This window comes from Trichogramma pretiosum, unplaced genomic scaffold (genome assembly GCF_000599845.2).
Source record: "Trichogramma pretiosum strain Unisexual culture from Peru unplaced genomic scaffold, Tpre_2.0 scaffold83, whole genome shotgun sequence".
NCBI classification, from domain to species: domain Eukaryota; kingdom Metazoa; phylum Arthropoda; class Insecta; order Hymenoptera; family Trichogrammatidae; genus Trichogramma; species Trichogramma pretiosum.
In genome coordinates, this window is record NW_019641663.1 from 472,177 (window position 1) to 478,697 (window position 6,521).

General features: G+C 41.6%; 1 pseudogene; it reads left to right on the forward strand.

Moving 5' to 3' along the window:
- The first annotated feature begins 703 nt into the window (after positions 1-703).
- On the forward strand, positions 704-3,037 carry LOC106654649 (annotated as a pseudogene).
- The last annotated feature ends 3,484 nt before the right edge of the window (positions 3,038-6,521 follow it).

Sequence of the window (6,521 nt, forward strand, 5' to 3'; positions counted from 1 at the left end):
TTGATAAATTGTTAATAACAATTGAACGCCGACTCGGATCGATTTTCAACCTCTTAATTTTGTGTTCAGCAGAAAAGAATACGAGGAAACGATCTGTTTTTTTTGCATAAACGGAATTAACAAATAATTTTTATTGTACAAAAATTGTTGATTTTGCAAAATAAAAAATATTTTTCGACTCCTTGGACGATTCTAAACAAAAAGTTTCTCTTGTAACTTTTTCGTCCGATGCATATGTAACGAATTAAAAATTGTTCAAAACTCGATAGTGGCAGATTTGGCTCGACTTGATAAAAAAAACACAAAATTGTCCATAACTTTTTTTCTAATGAACCGACTTTAACTTTTAAAAGTTCAATCTCTTCGTTTTCGTCATTTAGAATAGAATGACGGAAAATTGTTTTCATTCATCTTCAATAGTTTCCGAGTTATGGCCGCTTAAACAATTAAATTGTTAATAACAAAAAAACTGCTTCTCGGATCGATGTCCACCTCGAAACTTCGTGTTCAGCGAAAAAAAATACGAGGAAAACGCCTTGGTTCAGCTCTCGGGATCCATTTTGAAGCGGGTACCTGTGTGGCTTCTAGACTATTAGAAAGTATACGCGCCGAGCGAAGTTTAGAAGGCGGGGCCTATCTTACTGCTGTACGTTTAACCTGACAGCGCACGGCACATGTGTCTTTCATAGCTTCGAACACATGTTTTTTTCGAACATAGACCGTATATAGAATATCTATCGGTCAGTGTACACGAGGTTTTCAGCGTGTAAGCATCTCTGCGCAACAATATATATTCGTAAATAACGTTTAGTTTGAATTATCGTATACAGCCGTGTTTCGAGTCTTCGTGAAACAAAGACTCGCTCATTGTGAAAAGTGTGTTCGTGCGATTTACTGTGTAAAAGTCTCGCTCATTGTGAAAAGTGTGTTCGTGCGATTTACTGTTACGATACGACAAAACGCGATGTTCGCCAGAATCTCGTTGATACGCGCCATCGCCGGCGCCGCGGCCACCACGGCCAGGACCAAGTCCGGTCGCTGCTTCTTTCACCGAAACACCGAGAACAGGAGAGCCGCCGTGCCGAAAGCAGTCAGATTGGGCACCGCGAGATACTTGGACGCGAGCTTCGGTAGCGCCCTGGAACTCGATCGATTTTCACAGACTCGCGCGGCGACGGGTGTGCAGGACGAAGTGACCAACGCCGAGGACATCATCTTCGATCTGTTCAAAAACGAGTCGACCGGACTGCTGGACGTGGACAAATTCATGGTAGATCTGATGACTACCGGCTTGCGCAAGAACGATCCGCGTCTGCGAGAGCTCAAGGACAATCTCGCTAAGGAGCTGAGCCAGGATAAGGACGATCAGAGCCAGAAGCTCGACCGCGAGCAGTTCCGGCGCTGCGTCGCGCCGAACATCGCGCTGATATCGCGCGCCTTCCGCGGCCAGTTCGTCATCCCCGACTTTCCGAGCTTCACCAAGGGCATCGAGCACATCTTCTGGAACTGCAAGTCCAACACCCAGGGTAGGCTGGCCACGTACATTCCTCAGCTGGCTCGCGTCAATCCGGACCAATGGGGCGTCTCCGTGTGCACCATCGACGGGCAGCGCTTCGGCATCGGCGACAATCGCGTGCCGTTCACCATGCAGTCGTGCAGCAAGCCGCTCACCTACGCCATCGCCTTGGAGCAACTGGGCCAGGAGCGCGTGCACCAATACGTGGGCCAAGAGCCCTCGGGGCGAAACTTCAACGAGCTCGTGCTCGATCACAACAAGAAGCCGCACAATCCGATGGTGAACGCGGGCGGCATACTCGTCTGCTCGATGCTCAAGGACCTGGTGAAACCCGAGCAGACCCTCGCCGAGAAGTTCGACTTCACGCTGAACTACTACAAGCGTCTCGCGGGCGGCGAAAAGCTCGGCTTCAACAACGCCGTCTTCTTGTCGGAGCGCGAGGCAGCCGACCGGAATTATGCCATCGGCCACTACATGCGTGAGCACGGCTGCTACCCGGAGAAGCCCGCCGACCTGCGCGAACTGCTGGACTATTACTTTCAGTGCTGCTCCATGGAGTCCAACTGCGAGGCGATGTCGGTGATCGCCGCCACCCTGGCCAACGGCGGCATCTGCCCCACGACCGAGGAGAAGGTGCTGCTGCCGGAGACCACGCGCGACGTACTCAGTCTGTTGCACAGCTGCGGCATGTACGACTACAGCGGGCAGTTCGCCTTCAGAGTAGGGCTGCCCGCCAAATCAGGCGTGTCGGGTGCTATGCTCGTCGTGGTACCGAACGTGATGGGCATCTGCGTCTGGTCGCCGCCCCTCGACCCCATGGGCAACTCGTGCCGGGGCGTGCAGTTCTGCGAGGAGCTCGTCGGCGAGTTCAATCTGCATCGCTACGACAATCTGAAGCACACGGCCTGCGAGAAGAAGGACCCGCGCCGACACCGCTACGACACCAAGGGACTGTCCATCGTCAATCTGCTGTTCAGCGCGGCGAGCGGCGACGTCACCTCGCTGCGCCGACATCGCTTGAGCGGCACGGACATGCGCCTCGCCGATTACGACGGACGCACGGCGATGCATCTGGCCTGCGGCGAGGGCCATCTGGACTGCGTGCGCTTCCTCGCGGAGCACTGCGACTGTCCGCACGACTGCGCGGACAGATGGGGCAATAGGCCGATCGACGAGGCCGAGACTTTCGGCCACTCGCGGGTGGTCGAGTATCTGACGAGTCGCGAGAAAAACAACGGCAGCGGCGAGAACGGAGACGCAGAGGGCCGAGGAATCGAGGATCAGCCGAGCGAGGCTACCATGGCGGACGTCAAGTAGTTTCTCGAGAACCCCTCGACGACTTGGAGAAGCTCGAATTTTTTATTTATTTTTAATTGAAAGCTTTATTTTAACTTAAACCTGTAAATATGTATATACTTTTTAAAGCTTGTAATACTGCCAATGGGGCCAGTTGGTCTCGGCGATACTTTTAAACAGAATCGATTCTTTATTTTATATTATTTATTTTATAATTTATTTATTTTATAATTTGTTTATTTTATAATTTATTTATTTTATAATATAAGTATGAATAAAAAAATACACAATTATTAAAAAAACATTATTTTGATACAATCTCATTTACATCAAGCTATGATTTATATGTAAGGATCATTATCCTACTTTTTTTAAAAAGTGTGCGCGGCGGTATTCCAAAAAAATCTGAAAAAAATATATGTTATTAAACAACATTAGGAACAACTTTAGGAAAAGTCTTTTTGAAGGTTCCAAGAGATAAATGAGTGTCGAAAAACGTGGTTTTTTACGCTGTTTTTGGCGATTTTTTAAAAATTCTACAAAGCGGAGTTTTGACTCGTCAGAGACGTAGTTGGAATCATATTTTTCGTCTGATCTCAAATTTGAACTACATGGTAACTCGTTCTGGCTTCTTAATTATTTTTTTATGAGTAAAGAATGATTTTAAGAACAAATTTAAAAAACTTGAGAAATTTAGTGAAAAATCTAAAATTTTCATTTAAAATTAACATAATAAATTCTAACCCATTAATTATAAAAATGTATCACATAACAAGGGGTTTATATTAAGTTTATACAACGAGACCATTTGTATGCTTTGAACAGACAAGTATTGAAATATTCTTTCAAATGCTCAATTTAAAGCAAAAACTTTATCAGTTCATCTGCCAGTAGACTCATTGGTAGGACTGAATAATAAAAAAAACACGGGTTTTGGATCAAATTTTATTTAATAAATGAAAAATTGGGACATTAAGTGAAATTTAGATTTGTTTGAACTTTTCGATCAAAAAAATGATGAAATGTGAGTCAACGTATACATATTTTCAGTTATGAACTTTATCAATAGACTCACTAGAAGATTTAAGTAGCACAAGAGATTCTTTAAAGGTATAGAGCCATATGTAGTGACAAAATCTGCATGATGAACAGTTGAAGAAACGATGTAGTAAAAATGTTCAATTTGGTACATAAAGAACACTGGTTTTGAGTGCTTTTTCAATTTATAATGTGAAATTTGCAAAAAAAGCTTTATCTATTCATTTGTCATTGAACTCATACTGGTATGCACTGACAAATGACTTATTTGCAGATGATCAATAAAGCGTGCTGCATGAAATTACAGAAAATTATATGAATAGCTTACAAGTTCTTCACTCGTATAGTCAAGCTTTACGGGTTACAATAATCAAAGTGATAGTAGGTATGTTTGACCTATTGAATGCTTAACTTTTGGAAAAAACAGGGAAAAATAGACAGATTCTGTTTAGATTTCCGCCGCTAGGTGGCGTTTGCCTGTCCCGCCGCAGTACCCGCATGAGAGCGAGTAAGGCCGCGAGATTATAAGCGGCCGCGCTCTCGCTGTAGACGATACGATCAACTGATCGAACGGGATAACTCGCTTGCGGGTTGTTCTGCTTGACGAGTGAGTCATGGTAGCGAAGTGTTTACACTTCGAGTTGCCGCGCAGCTCTAATTTGCTTCGTTCATAATTTATATTTTATTCAAATAAAAATTCAAGACAAGTTTTACATGCAAAATAATAGTTACAGTTTTAAATAACAAAAATATTTAATTCACTAAAAACTATGCGAAAAATCCGTCAAAAAATCATTTTTTATTAAATATTTTTGTCGTTTAAAACTGTAACTATTATTTTGCATGTAAAACTTGTCTTGAATTTTTATTTGAATAAAATATAAATTATGAACGAAGCAAATTAGAGCTGACATGATAAAAACTAGTATGAATCTGTCTATTTTTCCCTGTTTTTTCCAAAAGTTAAGCATTCAATGGGTCAAACATCTGTCACATCACCCTTATTTTATTATAAACAATTATAATATTCTTAAAAATAATGTATATTCAAATAACGATAAACATAAAATTTCACTCTACGAACGGACGCACCAGCCTCGATCTACGGGATCTGACGACATCAAGCTAAGTGAAAAACAAAACTATAAAATTGGTAAAAACATCGAGTTCTATGAAAAGAACATCGAAATCTACACCTCTTACAAAGGTGTGAAATAGACACGCCATGCAAAGCATTGATTAAATTTGAGGCGATGTCGGTTTAACAGGAAGACCAATAAACTCGTAAAAATTAGTAAAAGCTGTCGTCAGGTTCTCACGGATGAGCAGGTGCTGACAGGTACTTTCTCCTATTTTTGTATGCGAAATCTAGTAGTATATATTGAGGACCCACGGAGGCCTCTGTGCGATTCGACTATCAACTTATTCGGTGGGCAGAGCTCACGTCACTTTGTACCGCGATTTTATATCATTCAGACTTGTATCAAATTGTGCCGCGAGTCCAATGCGGAGTGTAATTGTAATCGAGACTAGTGCAGTTAGTGCAGTGCAGCCAACCAGGAACGCCAGCCAACCAGTTGCAGAGTGAGCCATGATCTACACCGAGAATCGTCCACCAGGCTTATGAATATTATTTTTAATTAGTTGAGTAAGCCTAGGTGTAAGTTAAACTTTTGTATCTGAATGGATGAATGATATTGCAGTGTAATTTATTATAACAAATAATAACTACTACCACACCACACAAATCAACCACATCATATATACTTTCCCTCGTTGTCACCAGCCAGAATAAAATCAATATATATTATTTATTATAAATTGGCTCTCCAGCCATAACACATCCATTTAAAAAAAAAATCTTACTTTATAAGCTCGTTACTACCTACTATCACTTTGATTATTGTAACCCGTAAAGCTTGACTATACGAGTGAAGAACTTGCAAGCTATTCACATAATTTTCTGTAATTTTATGCAGCATGCTTTATTGATCATCTGCAAGTACGTCATTTGTCAGTGCATTAAGTAATAATTGTGCAGCAAGCACGGCTCTCTCTCTTTTTTTTTGCTCGGCAATTTCGCGCGTTGCATAGCAGGTACAGCTTTCGGACAGGAGTTGTGCATATACATGTATCGGCTTTTGTTTCGCTCGTAGAGAGTCAACAAACTCATCATCAGCGGTGCATGGGTATGTGGATACATGAAACTACGTTGATCGACCTTAATTCTCTTGCTGGTGTGCTATCTTTTTCTCTTTCTCTCGCTTGCGCTCATCTCATGAGGTGCATTGAAATGGATCGCCTCGCAGACGTGTGCGGTCATTAGAAATCAGTTCGAATGAGTTTAGATGTGCGAGTTTGTAAAAATACTTTTCAATAATCCAACCAATCTCAAATTTTTTCAGATTTTTCAAATGAAGGCGATAGCTTATACACTGAGAAAAAAAATTCATTGATTCAATGAAACGTTTAATTGAATACAATCTATGAAATAATTCATTCATCCAACAAAATATTTAATTGTTTTCATAAAACTTTGGTAAAAACAATTAAATATTTTGTTGGATGAAATAAAAAAAGATTATTTCAATGAAATTATTTCATAGATTGTATTCAATTAACCGTTTCATTGAATCAATGAATTTTTTTTCTCAGTGTAGAGTCGAGAAAT